We start from the raw sequence: 6,000 nt of genomic DNA, 5'->3' as shown, positions 1-6,000 counted from the left end.
ACAAGGGGGTGGGAGGGAACCTCAAATCTGCCTCCCCAAGGAGTTGTAGACTGGAGTTTTTAAGGGAATTTTGGTGGGTAGGGGGCTGAGGAGCTAGGGGTTGCTGATTGATTGGTTGAAAAGTGATGGGTGAAGTTATGGGACAAGGAGATGAAGGAACCACATTTCTGTGCTGGATTGGCACCTTGGGGCTGGGGTTCTGCAGACTCGTTGACGTCAGGCATTCTACTGGAATGCAGAATCTGAAAAATATCTTAAGCAACTTTTTGGTGAAAAGGTCCAGTGTCAGAGATTCTATCTCTAGGAACAATGAGGGAGCAGGTGGTCCATGTGCTACGTGACTCTTGGTTAGTGAGCAACTGCAGGGAAGTGGGTCAAAGTGCACCAGCACACCCTGGTCAATGCCTAGCTATAACTCTGCCTAGAGCCTGGCTTGAAATTCTCGTTAACCCTGTGAGAGTGCTTTCAGTGCAGTGCTGAGAGAGTGTAATATTAATAGATCTCACCCAGGGTGGGGTGAAATGTCTGAAACCAGACATTCATTTCCCATCTTCTCACTGACATCTTAAGATAACCACTGGCTACCTTTTGGACTCTGGTCCCTGAAAAGAAGCCAGTTTGCTTCCTGAACTAAACCAGTGCTCTGAGATGGAAGCATGATATTATATAAACCACCACAACCAAACCACATACCAGGAAAACACAACTCAAATCTTCTTGGCTCTTCCACCAGCTGTGAGACATGGGGCAAGGCTCCAGATTCAGCTGGGCCTTTATTAACGAGCCCTGGAGTTAAATCATCAACCCAGAGGTCTGTCCTAACCCTGGAGCCCAAGGAGACCCCTGATTTATGCAGCAAGCAGGGTGAGTGTTGATGGATTTGTCCTTCCCAGTTACAGAGAGTATTTCAGAGTCAGCAAGGTCAAAGTGCCGACCTACACCAGAAATGACAAGGACATTGTAAAAATCCAGTGAGCCCATTGGATAATTAAAACTGTTCAGACTCTCAACTTTGTTTTAAGGATTTTTTTTTTTTTTTTAAATAAGATTTTGCACTGTGGCCCACCCTGGAGCGCAGTGGCACAATCACTGCTCACTGCAGCCTTGCCCTCCCAGACTCAAGCGATCCTCCCACCTCAGCCCCCTGAATACCTGGACTACGGTGCGTGCCACCATGCCTGGCTAATTTTTTATTTTTTTACTTTTTGTAGAGGCAGGATCTCACTATATTGCTCAGGCTGGTCTCCAACTCCTAGACTCAAGTGATCCTTCTGCCTCGAAGTCCCAAAGTGCTGGAATTACAGGCCCGAGCCACCACACCCAGCAGGAATATTTTTAAGGCGGAAAAAATGGTAAATATGTGACCAGTGGGCAGGGATTTGTTAATTCTTTTAACCCAAGTTAGGGCTACTGTCCAGGCGATACGCCAAACCTGGGCTGGCTTCCGTCCCCAAGTGGACTTTGATGCCTCACCACTCAACGTGCTGGCCTTTGGGCCAGCAACGTCACCATCTCCCGGGAGCTTGTTAGAAATGCAGAGCCTTGGCTGGGTGCAGTGGCTCATTCCTGTAATCCCAGCACTTTGGGATGCCAAGATGGGTGGATCACCTGAGGTCAGGCGTTCAAGGCCAGCCTGGTTAACATGGTGAAACCCCGTCTCTACTAAAATTACAAAAATTAGCCGGGCGTGGTGCGGGGTGCTTGTAAATCCCAGCTAACTGGGAGGCTGAGGCTGCAGAATTGCTTGAACCCAGGAAGCAGAGGTTGCAGGGAGCCGAGATCATGCCATTGCACTCCAGCCTCAATGGCAGAGTGAGACTCTGTCTCAAGAAAAAAAAAGAAAAAAAGAAATGCAGAACGTCAGGCTCTCCCTCAGACCTACCGCATTAGACTCTGCATTGAACAAGCTCCCCTGGTGAGTGGCGTGTGCATCAGTGTTTGAGAAGCACTTGCCTGAGGGGTGTTGGGAGGCTGCCAACCTATGTCAGGTGTGCTTTAAATATGGCACCTGTGTCTGCGCTGTACAAACTCAAAGGACCCAACAAGTCATCTCCGTCTGAGTCTTCCATTAACATAAATATCCTAAACTGGGGGTGGAAAGTGGGTGTCTGAATATTCCTGGTTTAGCAGTAAGAATTCTTCAGCAATGAAGAAAATCTAATTTGCACTCCTAAATGGCACAAAGCCTGTTTCCTTTATGGCTTTGTCTTTGTTTCATCAAATTTACTCGCCGTGGTCCATATCTGAGACCAGTCAGCTCTGTGCACCAACCGAGTTAAGGCCTGCCTCGCTCCTCCAGCCAACCAGCAAGTGTGGGTGCCCCACTGGGCGCCAGGGGATGGAGATGGACAGCATATGATCCCTAACCTTGAGGGCGCCTTTGTTTTGCTTTGAGTTTTGGAATTTCCTAGACTTGGAACTCAGAGTCAAGTTCAGCTGAAACAGCTGAATGTCCCCAAGCTTCCTGCAGAAACTCCCAAACCATGAACTTTGCCTATGGTTCTGAGTCAAAGCCATAATCTAGCCAAGTCTCACCTTCATCTGAATCAAAGAGCATGTTCGAAGTGATAGTTTTAACTTCCTATTCTGATGGTAGGGAGGATGGTAGGAGAGATGAGGGGGTGAGTGCTTTGTCCTTATGGATTTCTGATTTTAAAAAAATTCATTTTTTGTAGAGATGGGGTCTCCCTATGTTGCCCAGGCTAGTCTTGAACTCTTGGGCTCAAGTGATTCTCCCAGCTTGGCATCCCAAAGTGCTGGGATTACAGGCACCAGCCACTGCACCTGGCCTGCTGTTGTTTTTTATTTTTGTTTGTTTGTTTGTGTTTGAGACAGTGCCTTGTGCTGTCACCCAGGCTGGAGTGCAGTGGTGCGGTCATGGCTCACTGCAGCCTGGACCTCCTGGGCTCAAGTAATCCTCCCGTCTCAGCCTCCCAAGAAGCTAGGACTACAGGCAAGCACCATCATGCCTGGCTAATTTTTTATTTCTGTTTGTTTATTTATTTATTTTTGGTAGAGATGGGGTCTCCCTGCGTTGCCCAGGCTGGTCTCAAACTCCTGGACTCAAGTGATCCTCCTGCTTCAGCCTCCCAAAGTGCTGGCATTATAGGCATGAGCCACTGTGCATGGCTGGATTTTTGATTCTTAATCTCAGCTGTACCCAGGAAACTAAAAATGTTTATGCCTAAACTGCAACCCAGGTCAGTGCAAGAACATTTGCATAACAAAAAAGTGAACTGTTATAAGTGCTTTTCATTTTGTTGAATCTCCACAGCAACCCTATGGAGTAGGTACTCTTACTACCTTCATGTTTGGATGAAGTCACTTAACTCCCCAGAGCCCCATCATCTTCATCCAAACATGAAGGTAATAAGGTCCCTCAGTCTGTGAGGGGTAGAGCCGGGCAGTCTGTCAGTTTCTGCACTAGACCATTATGCTAAAGTGCTTCAGATTGGCCCCCAAGTGCCCTTACACGTCTCCCCAGGTGTCCATGGAGGGTTAAGCACCTCTGCTATAGACTCAGCAGGAGCCTGACCTGCTCTTGACTCCAGTCTCATAGAGTCTATGCTCCCCCAGGTAGGAGGCGGCTGCCAGGCCTGGGGTGGGGATGGCGCCTCAGTTGTGCAGCCTCAAATCAGAGCAATGCCTCTGGTTTTGTTCCTGCTGTCTAGCTTCAGGTGCTCACATCTCAATGAAGGCACATCACTCCAAAGTCATTTTGCCCCAGCCCCAGATCTCTTTTTCCACCTTCTTATCCTCTCCATCTTCTTTCCATCTCACTCCCTACCTTTAATCTCATCGATCTAAATAGGTTCATAGCACTGTTTATCGCCCACTGGATTGGGTTATAAATCCACCCAATTTATAACCCAGGGAGGCTGAGGCTGGAGAATTGCTTGAACCCAGGAGATGGAGGTTGCAGTGAATTCTGCAACCTCTGCCTCCTGGGTTCTTCCACCAAGCTTTCAAGGCCCTCTACGTCTTGAGCTGGCCCTGGCTTTGTTTCGCTAAACCAAACTCTGCTCTCAGCCCCTCTGACTGCCTAGGCATTACCCTTCTTCCCTTGCCTATGTTGGACTGACCCAGGCCCCAGCTTCTCCCTGCTCCCCACCTCTGGCCCACATGGAGCTCTCCAACCTTTCACTTAACACTTTCTGTCAACCCCACAAGCCTTTGATTAACTATTCTGCACTGTCTTCTATTGTTTCAGAGACATTAGTCTATCCTACCAACAACACCAAGGACAAGGACTAAAATAAATAGTTCTTGTGTTTTCCCTGCAGCATGAAACACTAAGCTAAACACATCACAAATTTGCAATAAATGCTTGCAGAATTAGATTTATGGACAGACTTAGAAAGCAGGCTGATTTAACCCTTTTCCTGGAGGTGATTGAGAAATATGGGGTGGGGGATGGTCTTTGAGTTGGTTGGGACAGTGTCACAGTTGAATACTGGGCAGGCTAGATGCTGCAGTTGAGTACTGGGCAGGCTAGATGCTGGAGAGGGCATAGGAGGCAAGGAGGTCTGGATTGCAGGGTGCACTGAGATCGATGTGCAAGGGCTATCTACTGTGTATTGGTTATCTAGTGCTGTGTAACAAACAACCTCCAACCTTACTGGCTTACAATAACAAGTGTTTACTATTTTGTAAGTTCTCTGGATCATGAATTTGAGAACAGCTGTTCCCCTGGCTGGCAGTACAGAGGTGTCACGATTCCTGGAGTTACTGTAGAAGACATGAATCAGCAGGAGTTCATCAGAGCTCTGGTAGCCTTCCTTAAAAAGTCCAGGAAGCTGAAAGTCCCTGAATGGGTGGATACCACCAAACTGGCCAAGCAGAAAGAGCTTACTCTCTGAGATGAGAACTGGTTCTACACAACAGCTGCTTCCACGACGTAGCACCTATACCACCAAGGTGGTGCTGGGATTGGCTCCATGACCAAGATCTACGGGGGATGCCAGATAAATGGTGTCCTGCCCAGCCACATCAGCTGAGTCTCCAAGAGTGTGGCCCACTGGGTCCTCCAAGCCCTGGAGGGACTGAAAATGGTGGAAAAAGACCAAGATAGGGGCCACAAACTGACACCTCAGGGTCAGAAAGATCTGGACAGAATCGCTGGATAGGTGGCAGCTGTCAACAAGAAGCATTAAAACAAATGATCCTGGGTTAATAAATTGCCTCAGTCATTAAAGAAAAAAAAAAGAGAGAATGTGAGAGCAGCTTAGTTGGATGGTTCTGAATGAGGGAATCTCATGAGGTTGAAGTCATGATGTCAGTTGGGGCTTCAGTTATCTGAAGGCTTGACTGGGGCTGCAGAATCTGCTTCCAAGCTCACTCACACGCATGGCTGTTGGCAGGAGGCCTCAGTTCCTTGCCATGTGGTTGTTTATAACATAGCAGCTCACTTCCCCCAGAGCAAGCAACCTGAGAGAGGGAGAGAGAAGGTAGGGCAGGGGAGCATGAGGTCTCTGATGACTTAGCCTTGGGAGTGACAACCATCACTTCTACTGTGTTCTGTTGGCTACACAGACCAACCCTGAGACAATGTGGAAAGAGACTACTCAAGGGCACGGACACCAAGAAGGAAGCTCATTAGGGGCTATTTTGGAGGCTGTTTCCACCAGGAAACATAAGACTCCGGCTCAAACCCACTGGACGGATGGAAGAGGAGGGGAGAGAGTCTCAAAGGACTCCAGCCTGGAGTCCGGAAATTGAGGGGTCTCCTTTTCAAAAAGGCCTTTCTTGACTACTCTGGCCAAACACTGCCCCTCACCCTCAGGTCACTCTCAGGTTATCCCATATACATTCTTTGTACTTTTCACTCTGAAATTTCCTTTCTTGCAGATTTGTTGTATCTTTCCCATTAGGAAATAAGCTCCTCGTCACACACCAACATGGCACATGTATATAAATGTAACAAACCTGCACGTTGTGCACATGTACCCTAGAACTTAAAGTATAATAAAAAAATAAAAAATAAGCTTAGAGTATAATAAA

At 47.8% G+C, this 6,000-nt stretch overlaps 1 pseudogene; it reads left to right on the top strand.

Annotated features, from left to right (window-relative positions):
- Positions 1-309: 309 nt before the first annotated feature.
- LOC103241018 (uncharacterized) lies at positions 310-5,408 on the top strand (annotated as a pseudogene).
- The last annotated feature ends 592 nt before the right edge of the window (positions 5,409-6,000 follow it).

Source organism: Chlorocebus sabaeus, chromosome 13 (assembly GCF_047675955.1).
Source record: "Chlorocebus sabaeus isolate Y175 chromosome 13, mChlSab1.0.hap1, whole genome shotgun sequence".
Lineage (NCBI taxonomy): Eukaryota > Metazoa > Chordata > Mammalia > Primates > Cercopithecidae > Chlorocebus > Chlorocebus sabaeus.
This window is presented reverse-complemented; position numbering and strand designations above follow the sequence as displayed.